This window comes from Miscanthus floridulus, chromosome 5 (genome assembly GCF_019320115.1).
Source record: "Miscanthus floridulus cultivar M001 chromosome 5, ASM1932011v1, whole genome shotgun sequence".
NCBI lineage: Eukaryota > Viridiplantae > Streptophyta > Magnoliopsida > Poales > Poaceae > Miscanthus > Miscanthus floridulus.
The window spans coordinates 96,701,778-96,719,184 of NC_089584.1; the positions used below are offsets into that span (position 1 = coordinate 96,701,778).

The window sequence follows — 17,407 nt, forward strand, 5'->3', positions numbered from 1 at the left end:
TTGCGAAGGCCATAACTCATCCATCCGGAGTGCGATCGAGGTCAATGAGCACTTGATAGAAAGCTTGTTTGATAAGCTTTCAAATAGATCTAGTTCCATCTCAACATTATGTCGGTAAGGCCTCCAAATCACCAATATATTCTGTCGCTATTTCTGGCGGGAGCTACACTGTCGTCATGGGTTTGTTAGACATCCTTGGGACCCAGGCCTAAGTTGGAGCATGCCCCAAGAAGATGGAGAACACCTAAGAGATGGACTTGGATGTCCTCCTCCTTGGCCACCACCTTAGGAGGCCAGCAAGGACGTCCAAGCCAAGCCAGAGGCCCAGTCCAATCCGAGTTCGAGTCTGCCTCGGCTACCAGGACCAGTCTGCAATAAAACGGACGTCTAGGACGCATCCAAACTCTGTTTTCAATGATCCACATATGGATGTAAAGATAATTTGATAAGGAAGCCAATCCAAGTGGTTTCACATCAAAAGCTCTTCGGAATCAACGGGAATCATCGAAACAAGTCAGCATCCAGAATCTATCAGGGTGCTGCGACACCTTGTTTTGGGCCGTTGGGCCTTGTAACGTGTTGGGACACCTTTAGGACGTGAAGAGGGTTCCTTGGACGTCCCTTAGGCTATATAATCAGTAGCCACCACCTACATTAGGTTTTAGGTTTTGCTTAGATTATTCTATCAAGGAACAGTTTCGCCGTTCTTCGGTTTGTGAGACCCCAACTCGTGAGATTAATCATTCATCTGCAATTTGGTTGCTTTCTTTCTCGTTCTTGCTTGTGTTCTTCATTGCGCAGGCAGGGATTAGCCTTCTTGGCGAGGTCAACCTGGTTCGTGACTTGGTTGATAACCAGAGGAGCTGTGGTGCTAAGATTACAGGGTTCGATCTTTCGATCTGAAGCCGGATCGGTGTGTCATTCTCCGCCACAATGATAGTTACCATCACCTGACGGAAGATCGGGATCCCCCGTCTCCCATTAGAGATGGTGGCCGTATCCGACCATGCCGCTAGGCCTCAACCCCATGGGCGAAGCACACGCCCAAGCACTTCGAGAAGGTGCTCGAGCCCCCCTACCCATTCCACGGGGGACATGCGAAGCTCCTCCTAAAAGACCGCTCCACCATTAGGGGCTACATCCATGGCACCCTCGGTCAGTAGGGCAAGGCCCAGAAGCCTACCCCCAAGGCCAGTGAGCTGGCGGATGCTGCCCAGAGGACGACACTGAGTTTCTTGAGGCCGATTGTTGCCTCATGATCTTTGAGGGCTCCTAGGCGTATGAATCCCATCGGTAGCACCGCATCACCGAGCAGGAGGTGAACGCCGTTCACACCCTCATCGCCCCGATGTGGCCCCAATGGTCCTAGATGGCCATCACCTTCGACTAGAAGGATCACCTCGATCGTGTTCCACACCCGGGGCACTACCCGCTCGTGGTTAGCTCAATCGTGGGCACCACGCGCCCCACCAAGGTGCTGATGGACTGGGGCAGCGGCCTCAACATACTCTATGCTAGCACCCATGACAAGATGGCATCCTACGAAGTAGCCTACGCCCCAGCAAGGCACCATTCTATGGGATTGTCTTAGGGAAGGAGGCCATGCCCCTTGGGTGCATCTGGCTTAATGTCACCTTCAGCCAGTCGGACAACTTCTACAAGGAGCCACACACCTTTGAGGTCGTTGATTTCCCCAGTGTCTACCATGCCCTCCTCAGCTAGCCATGCTTCACCAAGTTCATGGTTGTCCCCAACTACACCTACCTAAAGCTCAAGATGCCTGGCCTGAAGGGGGTCATCACCATCAAGGACAGCTTCGAGCAAGCCTACTACTACGAGCAAGACTACGCCACCCAAGCGGACGTGCTCATCGCCCCCTGTGCTCCTGATAGCCCTAGCCATGACGCAGGAAGGGCGCCGATAGAGGGAGTAGCCAAGACGGCGGCAGTGCTCGATCGACTGAGCAACGGCGAGGCGGCTAAGACTCCTGGTGGACAGTGGTGGATCAGGCTAGCCCCTCCATCTAGGCGCTCGGCCCCCTAGAAGGGATCGACCCAGATCGAGGTGAGTTCTAACCTTTCCCCATGAGGGAAGGCCATCGCTGAGCCATCTGCCTAGAAGCACCGTCTCTCAAGCTAGTATCCTGCATGGCGACCTCCTTGGCCGGCCGACCTCGCCAACAATAAAAACCAAGATAAGTCCTATCCTCCCAACCTTCTTTCTCTGCTTATTTTTTGCCACTATCTCCTTTGTCCTGAGCTACTCCAGTAGACGCTCGGCTACAACCAAAGGTTGATCGAACTAATCACCTGTTGCCCTCTATGAAGGAGAACTACACCAAAAGGCCCCCGAGCGAGGCGAAGATTCGGACTAATGGAGCAGGAGGAATGGGAGAAGGGTCGACAAGGCACTAACTGAAATGGCCCCAACCGCCACATTACTAGCTATGTCCCCTATCCCTTCTCTTGCGTTCATTTCATTTGTTTGTAGCTATCTCTATCTCCTGATCCTTCATTGGATCGCGCCACTCAGCCACTAGCCACTGGGCAAAGGCAGTGGCCAGGTGAACCAGCCAAGGTTCACTAGCACCCTAGGTGCGCCCGCACCCTAGGCGGCCTAGCCTGGGCCTAGTCTCCTACGATGGTTGCATGCCACCATGCTAAGGTGGTTTTGGCCAGTTTCCAAAAATACTAGCACCAAAACCGACCACTTAGCACTATAAGTATAGGGGTAGTATCACCTTTCAACATACACATCATTTGGAGCTACACACCTCACCTCTCTACTTGTACTCTTTTAGCTTTTAGTTGTAGTCTTGTGAGCTAGCAAGAGCTATCAAGGAGGGCTTGGCTCCATGGAAGAAAAGAGAGAAAAGCTTGGTATGAATACAAAGAGAATTTCTTTCATATTCATGCTCTCATATCTTCAATATAGTAGTGCATATGAACTAGAGTATAGTTGTCTTGTTATAATCATGATATATGAACTAGCATATAGTTTGTGTGTTATGATATTAACATATTCAACTTTATGCGTAACCATTCATATGACTTGTATAAGTAGAAGTAGAGCTAGGTTGAGGTGGCTGGTTCGTCATTCATTCGGGTTTACCCATGTCCTATGCTTGTCGATCCATAGGGGCAAAGTCCCTGGGGGGATATGGGTAGTTTCTTTGTACATAGGCATTGTGCCTGGGTGCACAGAAACCTTCGGATATGACAGTGCCCCTGGTTGAGGGGTAGGCGGCAGGTGGTGACAGCCTTGTCTGTCCCTTGTAATCCCCCATGTTCGGGTATTGTGTAGGAGTTTTAAAGTCTCTCGCGCTTGCTGGCAGACCAGTGCTCAGAGATCTCCCCATCCATCTCACACTTAGTTCTAACTCTAGTCATATAACTTGTATGGTCATTAACTATTTTTTGCACGGCTATATTTGACCATGCTAGCTCCACATAGAAATATTCTTTTATTATTTGTTTTCCTTTTATCCTTGAGGCTGGCCCAGATGTGTGTCCACTATCCTTGAAATACCATTTTTACCCCTATCATGAACTATTGGTTTACTATACAGGTATGTAATCTTGTTCATATCCATGCTAGACTCTTACACCTTGCCCACCTTTGGGAAAATATAAATAACGATACCTAAATACTTCCGGATGAAATGCTACAACAATAAATCCGTGCGCTTGTGGATATTTTTTGTAATCGTTAAGAACTATCATAGTTAGTGTTTCTTAGTGACGTCGCTAAGGTTAACTCAATCTTAGTGATGGTGTCAAGAAATACCAATAGGCATTTCTAGCGTTGTTACCAAGGATGGACTTAAAACCTCCACACTTGGTGATTGCGCTAAGAAATGCCAACAGCAGGGGAAGTGTCGGTGCCGGTTGCACGTGAGGGGGCACCCACGGTCGCGTAGGCCTCTGGTCACGCCAAAGGAGTCAAACTCCCATCTAGTGCCACATTTCTGCATCCCCTTCCATGTCATGCCATCAACTTCCCATCATTGGGATCCTTCCACCCTCATGGGAGCGATCGCCCTATGGAGGAAGCCATGTTCACTCGGAGGGAAGCATCGTACTTCATTATCGCCATGGCCACCAGGAGTTGGATCTAAGAGGAAGAAGGGAAGGAACTAGAGGAGGGATAGAAGGCGCCGCATCCCTAGAGCCCCTCTTTATAGCCCTAGTCGTTGCACTACAAGCGCCCCCGAGCCCTCTGAGCAGCAATCGACGGCTAAAGAGGCCCTAGGGAACCGGTCAGGCGCCCCTTTGATCCCCGTAGCATGCCTTAGAGCGGTTGTGTGATGGTGGTCGTGCAGTAAAGGCAGAGCCAGGAGGGCATTGATAATGAGTCAAGTCCCCACTCCACTTTCCACCAAGCATGTTGCCCACTTCGTGCATGCCTCCTCGTGGGACTAGAGTGGATCCAACTCCCCTTAGGCCTACCAGCCGCCATCAACGGCCTAGATACACATGCACCAAGTGTCGTGGTTCCTCCTTCGCTACATCCACTCCACGTGGCCTGACATCCCATCTCCTAGACTGAAGTGGGACAACATAGAAGCACATGCCTTAACTCCTCCATCAAGCATGATGTCCTAGACACCATCAAACCACTTGCACAAAGTGTCAGCGGACTGGGACATGCCCAGATGCCACCATGCCCGCTGATAGGGAGGCCCCACGATGGTCTCGAGGGCTATGTCGGCTCCCCAGACAGAGCAACTCGACCTCCCGATCGACGGGCGCTCTGGGTGGTGCACCCCCAAGAAACAACTAACTCCTTAGAGTTAGGTCGAGAGCCACTGAGCGAATGGACCCAACGAGGGTCCCTCGCCCAAGCTCGACGCGCTCCTCGTGCCCCGACCTATGGTTGTAGAAGGTTAGCCCAAGAAGGCCATCCCAAGAGGATCGAGGCCTGCTATCAAAGCCCCCAGAAGGGCATGGTGCGCCAAGGTGATCAGGTAGCCCTAAGCCAGAGCTCAGACGCTCTTGATCACCCAACCTTGGGCCTAAAGTTGGTAACTCCTAGATGAGTTCACCAAACTCTCACTCGGGTCACAGACCTATGCAACATGAGAACAAAGAAGGGGTCAGCACCATTACCACTTGGCCATGATAGCCAAGCACCCCTATCACATTTGGGGAAATGGCCCCATAGGGCCACACACTCCCATCAGTAGAAACCATCCCCTTCCACGCTAGTTTGGTCACCAGAAGATGGAGTTCAACCCTTTGTCACCATCACGAATCAGGCCATGTGAGGCCACGAAGGGCTCAAGGGCTCCTGACGAGATCCTAACATATGAGTATGTTAAGCCTCGGGATAAATGGTTCCTAACTGAAGGGAACCCCCGATCGACCCCTCTAGGATTGCCCTAGGGCTTAGGGCTATACCCAATGGTTATGCTCACGTGCACCCACCGACGAAGAAAACTGACCGAGCCTAGGCATGGTGTAGCCCCCGCTCAGTGCCCCCAAGCCTCAGACTCCCGATCGATGACACGCTCGAGCTCAGGCCTTGGCTCCTGCCCGGCTTGTAATGCTAGCCAAGGCTTAGGTGCAAGAAGACAAGCCCTGAGACATCGAGGCTCGTGGCACCCAGACACCGTGCTTTGGCCATGACAGGGTCATGCATGGGGTGTGACATAAGAAGACAAGCTTCCCACAGCCTCTAGGGGCTTAGCCACCCATGGGCCCACACGTCGGCCCCTGGACCTGACCTCCTTCGCCACCATGAAGACTCCAAAAGGTCCACCTAGGGGAGGCCGATCGAAGCTGACATAGCCTAACACGCAGAAGTGTCAGAACAGAACAGTTAGACGATGCCCAAGGCTTCTTTGGGTCCATGACACCGTCATGGTCCACAGAGCGCCACTTTAAGACCCTCCTGGACTCCAGCACATGTTTACCATAGACTCATCTCCCCAAATCACCATGTACCTAGCCTATCTCGTTATATAAGGGATAAGGTTGGACCTAGGAGGATCCAAAAAAGATAGATCATTCCATTCCATCCGCTCCTGCTCAGCACTTAGAGGAGGGGCAACCCAGATAGAGGGGCACCAAGAGCTCCTCCACCGCATCCTGTCATCTTCCTCCTCTCCGATGAGGGGAAGACTCCACCAGTGGCGTGGCAATCTTAGGATTAGCACCGAGCTAACCCCCTACCAAACCTCTCTTTATACTCTAGTGTAACCCCCTAATTTTGAGTGCTTTTAAGGATCATCAGCTGCAGGACGTAGGGCATAGATTGGCCCTAAACCAGGATAAACCTGTTGCATCCTCGTTGTGATTCTTATGTTCTTGAGTCCACCTGAGCCACCAGAGACCCAGTACTCTGAACATCGACTCGAATAACTATGCTTGACATGGTTCTGACCCCTCAACAGTGAGTATACTATCTCAGTCTGCGTACAAAAAAACTAGACCTCCAAGCTAGCGTCTCAATTAATGAGTCTTGGAAACGAATTTGGAAGCTGCAAGTCCCGCCAAAAATGAAAGTACTCTAGTGGTGAGTCCTTCACAAATTCATCCCAACAAAGGACACCCTTAACCGAAGACATCTTGAACCAATAGTGTTTTGTGATATTTGTGGGGCTGAAAGAGAAACTATTAAACACACCCTAACTAGAGTGCACAATCACTAGAATGTTTTGGCGGGAGATGATGAGAACTCTATCAGATACCAAGCTGCCAGTGGCTACATCCTCTCACCTGGGCGAGTGATATACTAAGGCTTGAGTTCTGTTCTGAACATGATCGCAGTGTCTTCTACATTGGTATGTATGCTCTGTGGTTGTAGAGGAACAAGTACAGGCATGGAACACCTAGTGCAGTGGTCTATTGATATGGCACATGATCTATGCCAACTGGTTTCTACTCTAAAGACTAAAGGCAGCGATGTCATTAGTAAGTGGAGCACGCCCCCTGCCTGGCTGGGTGAAATGCAATATCGATGGAGCCTTCTATGCTGATGAGGGACAGGGAGCATCCTGGGGTGGTTCTCCAGGGACCATACAGGAACTTTCATACATGGAAGGGCACAGTGGTACCAGCATAGCCTTAACACTATGTTAATGGAGGCTGCAACGTGTAGGGATGGTGTGATCTTGGCTAGAGAGTTAAATTGTTGTCAGCTGCAAGTCAAAACTGATAGCCAAGAGCTAGTGAAGCTTTGGGAGATGGGTGAGCTTCAGAGGTCCTGCATATCGCCGATCATTAGGGAGATAAGGGCACTTAGTACTTCTTTTGCTGATTTCTCCTTGATGTATGCTAATAGAATCTCTAAAAGGACCGAGGATGCCGCCTAGAGGGGGAGTGAATAGGCGTCTCTAAAAATTCAACCCTTTAAAATACAGAAACGATTAGTATTGGAAACTCTAAATTTGAGAAATAAGCCCCTCACGTGTTAGACAATAGCGAATACAAGGTATATAGAATAAGTCTAGAAGGTACAACCCTACAATAAACAAGTTAGAACCGAGAATGAATAAAAACAGCACAAGCCCCAAATACCAGACACGTCTTGTATTGATACCGGACACGTCCGGTATTCACGGGTTTGCTAGATCAGCTCCCAATTTGCTCCGATTGACTTCTCTTTTCAAACCACATTGCTGGCACCTTCTAGTGACCTATCAACAAGCTCAAGCAACAAAAGTAGATCGCAAATGCCAAGTGAAAAGAGAGATTGAGACACAAGAATTATTTTACCAAAGTTCAGCCTCCATCGAGACCTACTCTCCATTGAGGGGGCTGTGAGCGACCCAACAAAGGTCAGCTCTAGAGGACCACAAAGGCCACTCTAGCTAAAGTCTTTTCCAACTCCTTTTCCTCCTTCTACTAGTTGATTCCTTCCCTAGCGGTGGTGAAATCGAACCATTACAAACTTCCCGAGGCACACCACAAGCTCTTGGGTGCTCTCCGGCGACATCTAGCCGTCTAGGACCAAAAAGTCCAAGAGTAACAAATGCAAATCATGAGATCGACAAGTATGCACAAGTGCTCAAGGGTGGCTTGCTCTCAATTTTGAATCTCACTCAACCCACAAGATGGATTTTGCAAGTTTGAATCAATCACTCACTAAGAGAGGGTCGAAGAGTGTTCTCAAGGCTCAAAAAAGTGTGAGAATGTCAGCAGAATCAGTAACATCCAAAGGTGGAGGCTAAGGGTATTTATAGCCCCTTTGAAAAACTAGCCGTTATATAGCCGTTGGCGAATACCGGACACGTATAGTATTGGTCCGTATAGCTCCAATGGTCACAATATCAGTAAAGCTAAGAGGCATCGGAACTCCCTGATGATTGACGGGACTTTCAATACCCGGAACTTCTGACTCTTGTCAGAATTCCCAATGAGCCAAACCGAGAACGCCAAGAAGGTTACTTGTGGCTGGGCAAACACAAGTTAGCTCTTTTGTCCTCTCTTTCACTCAAAGCTCACATGGGTTGGCTTGAGCACTTATGGATAATCATCTATCAAATGATGCATCCCTCTTAATAGTACGACATACCTATTTACTCAAGTTTAAATGAAAATAGAATTGAAGCGCTTGAGTTGAAATCCTTTGAACCAAATGCCATAACTTTGAAACTTCGTCGAGTGAGGATGTCAATCATGTCAGCTATGATTTTCTCCTTGAGCATAGCCATCTTCAGCATGTGACTTGGATTGCATTCAATAAATGTGAGTTGAGTTCAAATGTATCAAGTCACTTTCCACTAATACATTCAAGATTTCATTCTCCACTTCAATGTGTCCGTCATGATTTGATTGGTACCAACTAAATGCAAGTACTTCCTTCTTCACTATAGCAAGGTTCCTCGGTCATCTAGCCAGCGCTTGCCCTTCACCCTTGCTTAGTACCTCGAAGCCTTTCCTTGCTATTTGCACCATCTCAAGCCATCAAGTCACACTTGGTGTTGAATTATCCATTTAGACCATTTGTGTAGATGTCTTTCAATGTAGCAAACTTTAGACTGTGAGATCATTTCATATGCAATCCCTTATGTCTCATTAATAAGTTCTTCAATGTGCTTGCTTTCATATAAGCCTATAGAAATCCCACAATGAGTAAGCCTTGCATGAATTATATTTGCATTGTTGTCGTGTGTTTGAACTAGATTGTTTACAACAACACATCATTTTGGCCTTTCATTAAATACCTATGAGATACCTATTTTCTATCCACACTTAGCAACATGGTTAGACCTTTAATCATGTTGTCATTCAATCATCCAAAACCCACTAAAGGGCTTGATGTATTTTCAATCTTCCCCTTTTTGGTGATTGATGACAACTTGATTAAAGCTTACAAAAAAGCTATTAAATATTAAAGCTTTTGGATTCAATGATTTATGAGGCTCCCCCTTAATATGTGCTTATGAATAGAATTCACAAAACGACCTCAAATGTCAATTTCACATATTAAAACACATAGGAGAGTCTCCCTAAATCATTGCAGTCCGTGGGGTGCAAGTGTGTGTGACAAAAATAAAACCGTGATGCATATGACAGGATATATCACACAAAGAAGGAATAAATAAAAGCATCACATCATACAAATCCACTCTAAACATGTATGGTCCTTATGAAATTAAATACAACAAATATATATCACACACAGTAGCACTCATCATAATTTTTTAAGTCCACAAACCACTAAGATAGATTATATTATAAGATAAGCATCATGTCACATGAGTCTCAAAGGATACATGCATTAAGTACAAGTCTCATCTCAAACATGATACAAAGATAAAGCTCATATAATCTATCTCAACTCAAATAGATACATCAATGAGTCTCAAAAGAATGACAAACACAACTATAGCTGCAGTACATATCTCCAGGTACAAAGATAACACATGAGACACATCAGACACATCAGAAGCTTCATCTAAAGCTTTAATCAGTCTCTCTCCCCCTTTGTCATCTATCACCACAAAAGGTCAATACTGACAAACCAAGCACAAAGGGGCTGCAAGCTATATATGAAAGTTGTAATCACTCATCATCGTCGTCGTCGCCTTGTCCACCATCATCCTTATCCTCTGAGCAGTGAAGCACCTAGTTGGACAAGAACCACCCTCACCAGAAGGGTCATAGCCACCATACCCATAGTAGTTGTATCCACCTATGAGGTCACCCCACCAGTCTGAAACATACTCGTCTGCTGCACTAGGACATGGCTGAGAGTGAGTAGACACACGAGCCTATAAGTGGCAAGTTGTTAGGGTGCTTCGGTGCCTTGCTCCTACTGCTGCTGCTACTCCTATCTCTGAAGAAACTGAGCAAAATCTCTATCGTACCTAACCTGCCTCTGCTCCTCAGACTTTGTGTCACTAAGATCCTTATCTGAAAGCCTGAGACCTAAAAAGATTAAGCTCAAGATTCTAGGAAATCATCTTGAGCATGTGAGTATCCTTCCTCATAGCCTCCTCTCTCTCTGCTGCCTAGTCTGGATGTCCCTGCACATCCTAAAGATAGCGCTGAACATCTTGCGAATAGGCTAAGGAGGGCTGCGATGGCTTGAAGAGCGTGGAGGAGCACAGTGGTGGAGGTGAGACTCCTACTGCTGCACCACCTATAGGTGAATCTGCCTCAGCTACTACTGCTGCTCCCCCTAGACCTAGCTAGGGGTACTCCAACCTCTAGCAAATTAGCTACAATCTTCAAAACATTGTGAGGTCTGTCATACTCAAACTAGGTGCCCAGTCACCTGCTCAATCATATACATGATGTATGGATCGAACCCATAGCCCTTGATGGGCCTCTCACCAACACTCTGGATCTCACACTAGATGAAATCAAAGATACTGAATGACTCTACATCAGGTGCCATCCTATGGAGAAGGTTCCTAGAGTAATCTGCAATTGTACCCTTGTCACCACCCTTGTAGTCAATGGACTTCCTAAACATCCTATCTAGGTATCTATAGGTGGGATGAAGGCCATCCACCTTTCCAACTGAGCCACCTCTATACATGTAAGTCCATCCTCTTAGGAGGTAGTACAGGCTCAGTGTGAATCATGTCTCTCTGCAGCTCCTCCTCTAAAATGCCAGATATCGTGCAAAGACTGAATAGTCAACACCATACCACTATCCCTCTAACATCCAGTGCATATGCCTCGGCTCCTCCTCTACAAACAAGGTGGCGTAGAACTGTGCAATAACTTCAGAGTTATAGGGATATTGAAACTCCATGAGCTGGTAAACACCGATACGCTGACAAGTGGCAATGGCAATATCAAGAGAAGGCTTCTCCTGCTCTCTAACATGCTTCCAATCAATCCACTGAGACTTGGTCACAACTGGGTTTCTGGAGAGTATCACACTTGTGATAGAAGTCAAGCTAAAACATAGTGCAAAAAGATGATCATATGGACAATCCTCTGGCTAACTCCTAGAATAAATCCTTGTCAGCTCTCTAGCTCTCTCAGTAATATCCCTTTCCCTTGTAATTAACTCTAGCAACATAATCGGGTACTGCAGTGTGATGTACCTTAAGCATACCAAAGTGGATGTTATGAGCTAGCAATTCTCCCTAAGGTGGGTGCAGAACTAGAGGTGTCCTGTCCTCCTCCTCAATCTCCTACTCATCATCAGGACTGTCATCATTATCTGACTCTCTATCGGTTCTCTTCCTCTTCTATGCTCTACTCTATAATATTTGGTCTCATCATCATCAAAAGAGGGACTACTACCATCACCACTCTCTCTATACTAGTGGAGCACCCCTAGTAGCTCTAGAGGGTCTCCTGCTCCTACTGACTGAACTTGGGATGCATGTCCTGTCTTGCTTCTTGTATTTCTCAAAAGCAGGTTTGTCATGCCTGAGCCTTAGACCGAGGTTCGAGCCTGCCATCCTTGTGTCTCCCCATACTTGATACCATGTATGCAAGAGAATAGGACACATAGGTTGGTCTTAGAAGTATGTCCACAAGAATCTCATGTTACTGATTTTAGGAACAAAGTTACTTGTCCATATATTTTGCAAGCACCTGGACCAAACCAAGGTCATAAGGTTCACAAACTATCTTAGATAAGTATCACCGAACCTAAACAACAATATCGGATCGAATTGGCTCAAGGGTTGCATCAACATGCACTGCTCTGCCTCATACCGGACACATCCGGTAGCAATACCGGACACGTCCAATATTTGCGTAGAGCCCCAAAATCATGGCCCTTGCTCAAATTCAAATCAATCCATTTCAAACTTTAACCATGACTTCTAGACCCCAAATGTAACATCTTGACCAGAGGAATTTGAAATTGAAGCACTATCCCTCAGATCAGACAAGTTTCAAAATTTGAAATACCTAGGGATGAGGAAGTTGAAATCAATTCCAAATCCAACCTAGCAGGTCTTGATTATTGATGTAGAACATGATCCAATCCACCTCACCTATCTTCTCCTTCCTTTCCTCTCCCCCTTCTTCCTTCCCGGTTACTGTCGAAGGCAAAGGCTGTGCCTAGAGGCAAGCACGCTTGCTGCTGTGGAGGGAAGCGAGGGCGTGCTACAAGGAGGAGAGAGCAGTGTGCAGCGCGGAGGCAATGCGGGGAGTGGGCCGGCTGGCCGACAGCGCTGGCAGTCCGAAGGCGTGGCAAGAGCGGCACGGGCGTGAGAGCAGGGGCAAGCGGGGGCGCAGGGCAGTTGTGACTAGGAGAGAATGAATGGGCCTCAAACCTAGGCCGAAGGAATACGCTTGACTTAACTACCCCGCGGATACCAGACACGTCTAGTAGCAATACCGGACACGTACGGTATTTGCGGGTACTGTCCAAATGCTCTAAATTACATTCTCTTTATTCCTAACCCCTTCACAAATAATTCTTAATCTAAAATAATTATGTCCTCGATCCAAATTGTATATATACGCTCTCTTCTCTTGTCCAAATGCCATGAAAAGATTCTCTCTTTTCCAAACAATGGCACAAGTAAGATTTTGAATGTATGAGAGTGATTTAGTGAGACATAGTAGATTGTGGACTTAAGAAAGTCATGACATGTGTGATTAGCCAATCAATCAACTAAGGAGAGCTATAATCATCATACGACAAAGCTAGGTCACAAATACCAAGAATCAAATAGTTTTTCAAATTCACACCACCTACATATGCTAGTGAGGGATTTTGAAAAACATCTATTTTATATCACACAAATGCACATTCTAACATATAAAGGGCCTTAGATGCACTTATAAAGTGTCGCACTTGTCGTGCAGGCCCCTGAGGTAGCGCTCCCCGGCCAGCACCCCCGCCGCCGAGTCACGCACGATGCGGCCCCACAGTGCCCGTGCCGTCGCCGTCTGGCACGCGCTCTGTAGCACGGCCCCCACTCCACCTCCACCCGCGCGTGCAGCGGCCCGCACGCCCTCCGGCGCCAGCTGCGCCATCGCCGCCACGAACTCGCCCTCGCCTTCTCCTCCTCCTCCTTCTTCGACTCCGCTATTGTCGTCGTCCCTCCCCACGTCGCCATTCATGCACGGCAGCTCCACCTCTTCCTCTTTCTCCTGCTTCGACGACATGGTGGCCAGCAGCAGCAGCGCTAGCTGCTAGCTAGGGCTCTCTACCGGCACCGAGATTGGACAAGAGCGCGCGCGCGGCCACACAATGTGTAGCAGCTCGCTAGCTATATATGCTTGCTATGCTAGGTAGCCAATGAAGTGCTCGGGCCGGCAAGCAAAAGCTACTAGCAAGTTCACCATATTCTACCGTACCAGCGGCAATGTCGTTCAGTGTGTGATCTCCAAAAGACATGGCTAGTTGTTGCTTGTACGCGGTGACCAAGAGGTTCGCGTGGAAAAAAAAAAAAGAAGACTGCAGAAAAAAAAATGTCAAATGGAACCATCATTTGATTTTTTAAGTCAAATATTATGAAATATTGGAAGATGAATTTCTTTTTTTCTCCTAAAACATTTTTAGAAGTTGACAAATATAGACTTTTTAGAAGTAATATTTAGGGAACTCCTGCTCTTATTTCCTGCTGTTCGCGGAAACCACAAAATGCTGTTAGCTATATTTGAACGACCGTTACTCATGCTTCTCCGTACCCAAACAAGCACACGCCCACCATACAATTATTACGAGGTCACGATGGACAATGGCGAGCATGCATGCAGCGGGGTCCTCGTCCTCCTCCGGCTTATAGCTTATAGGAGGCCGGCCAGGGGCCAGGAAACCACCTGGGACAGCCTCGAGGTTCTCTCCGACAATGGGTCCTCTCCTCCGTTCCGCCGTGCTCTCCGTCGCGCTCCTCGCCCTCGCCGCCGTGGGCGGCGAGGCGCACAGTGCCACCGATTTCCTCAACATCTTCAAGCCGCGGAACGAGCACGACTTACTTCCACAACGCGAACCAGGGGCAGGAGGAGGACGTGATGCCCCGGGCCAGCGACCAGCAGAACCTCATCACGGCGCCGGTGACCAAGAGCGGCCTCATGAAGGTGCCTCCCCGGTCCGCGCCCACCGCGGTGGCGCAGGACACGGTGGTGCTCCCCGTGGACAACGCCGCGGGGTTCCCCGGCGCGTGGTCCATCATCAGCGAGAACGCTGGCGTGTCCGCGATGCACCTGGTGATCATGCGGAGCGACAAGGCCATCATGTTCGACACGGTCACCACGGGCCCGTCGCTGCTGAGGCTGCCCAAGGGGAACTGCCGCCTCGACCTCCGGAGCAAGGAGGTCGGCGCCCAGGACTGCGCCGCGCACGCCGTCGAGTTTGATTACGCAACGGGCGGGGTCAGGGCCCTCAAGGTAGGTTGGTGCCATGGTGTGCCTTACTCTTCTTCTTCTTCTTCCTTTCCGTCGTCTCGTCGGTTTGTTGCATGGTTCCAAGGACAAAAGTCACGCACGAGCCGCGACGGCCACTGTGCGCGTGCTGCTGCACTGCATGCAGGTCTTAACGGACGTGTGGTGCTCATCGGGCGCGCTCGACGCCGAGGGCAACCTGGTGCAGACCGGCGGCTACTTCGAAGGGGAGAAGGTTGTGAGGTACCTGAGCCCATGCGGCAACTGCGACTGGAGGGAGTTCCCGGGGAGCCTGGCCGAAGGAAGATGGTGCATACCACACCTAGTTCCCTAGTGCATATCACAACAGTCATCATCAACCGATTACAGACTCACACAGTGGCGTGCATGCATGCGCAGGTACGGGACGCAGCAGATACTTCCGGACGGGCGCTCCATCGTGCTCGGTGGCCGGCGTGCGTTCAGCTACGAATTCGTTCCGGCGGAAGGCCAGTCGAACGCCCAAGCCAATAACCTCCAGATACTTCGTGACACCACCGACGACGTGGAGAACAACCTGTACCCGTTCGTCCACCTCCTTCCCGACGGGACTCTCTTCATCTTCGCCAACGACCGCTCCATCCTGTTCGACCCCAGGAACGGCCAGGTCGTCCGCGAGTTACCGGTCCTCCCGGGCGGGGGCCGGAACTACCCAGCCTCCGGCATGTCGGCGCTCCTCCCGCTCGACCTCCGCCGCGGCGACGTCCTCAGTCCCGAGGTCATCGTCTGCGGTGGCTCCCCCAAGAACGCCTTCAAGCTCGGCGAGGCCAACATTTTCAACGCCGCTCTCAAGGACTGTGCGCGCATCAACCCATTGAAGCCCGACGCGCGGTGGGCGACCGACCAGATGCCCGTGAGCCGCACCATGGGCGACCTGCTCATCCTGCCCACCGGCGACCTGCTCATACTGAACGGCGCGGCTAAGGGCTGCTCGGGCTGGGGTTTCGGGCGGCAGCCCGTGCTGAGCCCGCTCCTGTACTCTCCGCGGCAGAAGCGGGGCTCGCGGTTCCGGGCGCTGGCACCGACGACCATCCCGCGCATGTACCACGCCACCAGCGCGGTGCTGCCCGATGCCACCGTGCTCGTGGCCGGCAGCAACACCAACTCCGCCTACAACTTCAGCGGCGTCGACTTCCAGACCGAGGTGCGCGTCGAGCGGTTCACCCCGCCGTACCTCTCCCCGGCGCTCGAGGCCAACCGGCCCATGATCGACGTGGGGACCGTCCCCGGCGACGGGATGGCGTACGGGGCCAAGTTCACGTTCCAGTTCTCCACGCCCGTGCAGGCCGTGGCCGAGGCCGACGTGAAGGTCACCATGTACGCGCCAGCGTTCACGACGCACGGGTACTCCATGAACCAGCGGCTGCTGGTGCTGTCCGTCACCGCGTTCACGGCCAACTGGCAGAGATACACGATAACGGTCGACGCTCCGGGAAAGCCTGAGCTCGCGCCGCCCGGCTACTACCTGTTGTACGTCCTGGCGAAAGGCGTGCCGAGCAAGGCCGCGTGGGTGAAGGTACACAAGTGAGAAGGCGGCTCGGAGATGAATGTCCGTCGCGTTTGGAACGACGAGAATACGTGTCCACCGGAGTAGCCCTCAACCAACGCATAGTAGGAGAACGTACGGCAGTGGCGCAGGGCTTGCCTGTGGATCAGATTTGGTTTGTTTTCTCCATGAATTTTGTAGGGATGAAAACGGATCAGATACAAACGGATATCACTGATATTACATTTGTTTTCATATTTCTGTCCGGATTCGGATTCGAATACGATAGTGTCAACTATGTCGAATAGGATACGATTGGATATCGACATCATAAATATGCGATTTGATTATTCGGATAAGGATACGGTATCGGATGTTGGATATCCAGACTCGGATATGGACAAATCTCAACCTCTCTAAATGGATTCGGTTTCAAATACAGTCGGAAAATATCCGTACCGTTTTCATCCCTAGAATTTTGCATCACGTGGTAAGGTGCTCCCTAATATTTGGGGCAAAACATATGTTTAGTACAGGGATATGGATCGACTCAGATTAAGTGTCAGCGATCCAAATGTGGCATCATCGTCCGGTTATTAGTAGTGTTAGCCTTCCAAGAACAAGGAAGAACAACAGGGACGGAGAAAGTATAAACGTATCTGCTGTGGTATATATACATTATTATGCAATCACATTTTTTCTATGCCGACCGATCGTGACAAACGGGCCATTCTCTCCTCTAGTACATCACATATGAAATGAAAATGTGGATTCCAGTTGGATTTAGGGCCTGTTCAGTAAAGCTCAGCTTCACTGGTGTATCAACTTTTATTGGTTTTGACTCAAAAAACAGCTCTATGGTTCGAGATGAATATGTTTGAATGAATCATTCGGTAAAACAGCTTCCCTGGTGAGTAAAACGGATGAAAAGACGATATTGCCTTTTTTTCCTCATTTTTCTCTTTCTTCCCCATGCTAGCATTTATTTCTTTCTTCTCTTCTTATCAGGATGCCCAAGCATTTATTTCTTTCCTTCTCTCCTTATCTGGACGGGCATCTCTTCTTCCTCGCCTCCGCATCTCCATGCTCGGCACCTACGTAGCTCAGCATTCCTGCCCATGTCCTG

General features: G+C 49.4%; 1 pseudogene; it reads left to right on the forward strand.

Annotated features, from left to right (window-relative positions):
• The first annotated feature begins 14,163 nt into the window (after positions 1 to 14,163).
• On the forward strand, positions 14,164 to 16,973 carry LOC136452693 (aldehyde oxidase GLOX1-like; annotated as a pseudogene).
• The last annotated feature ends 434 nt before the right edge of the window (positions 16,974 to 17,407 follow it).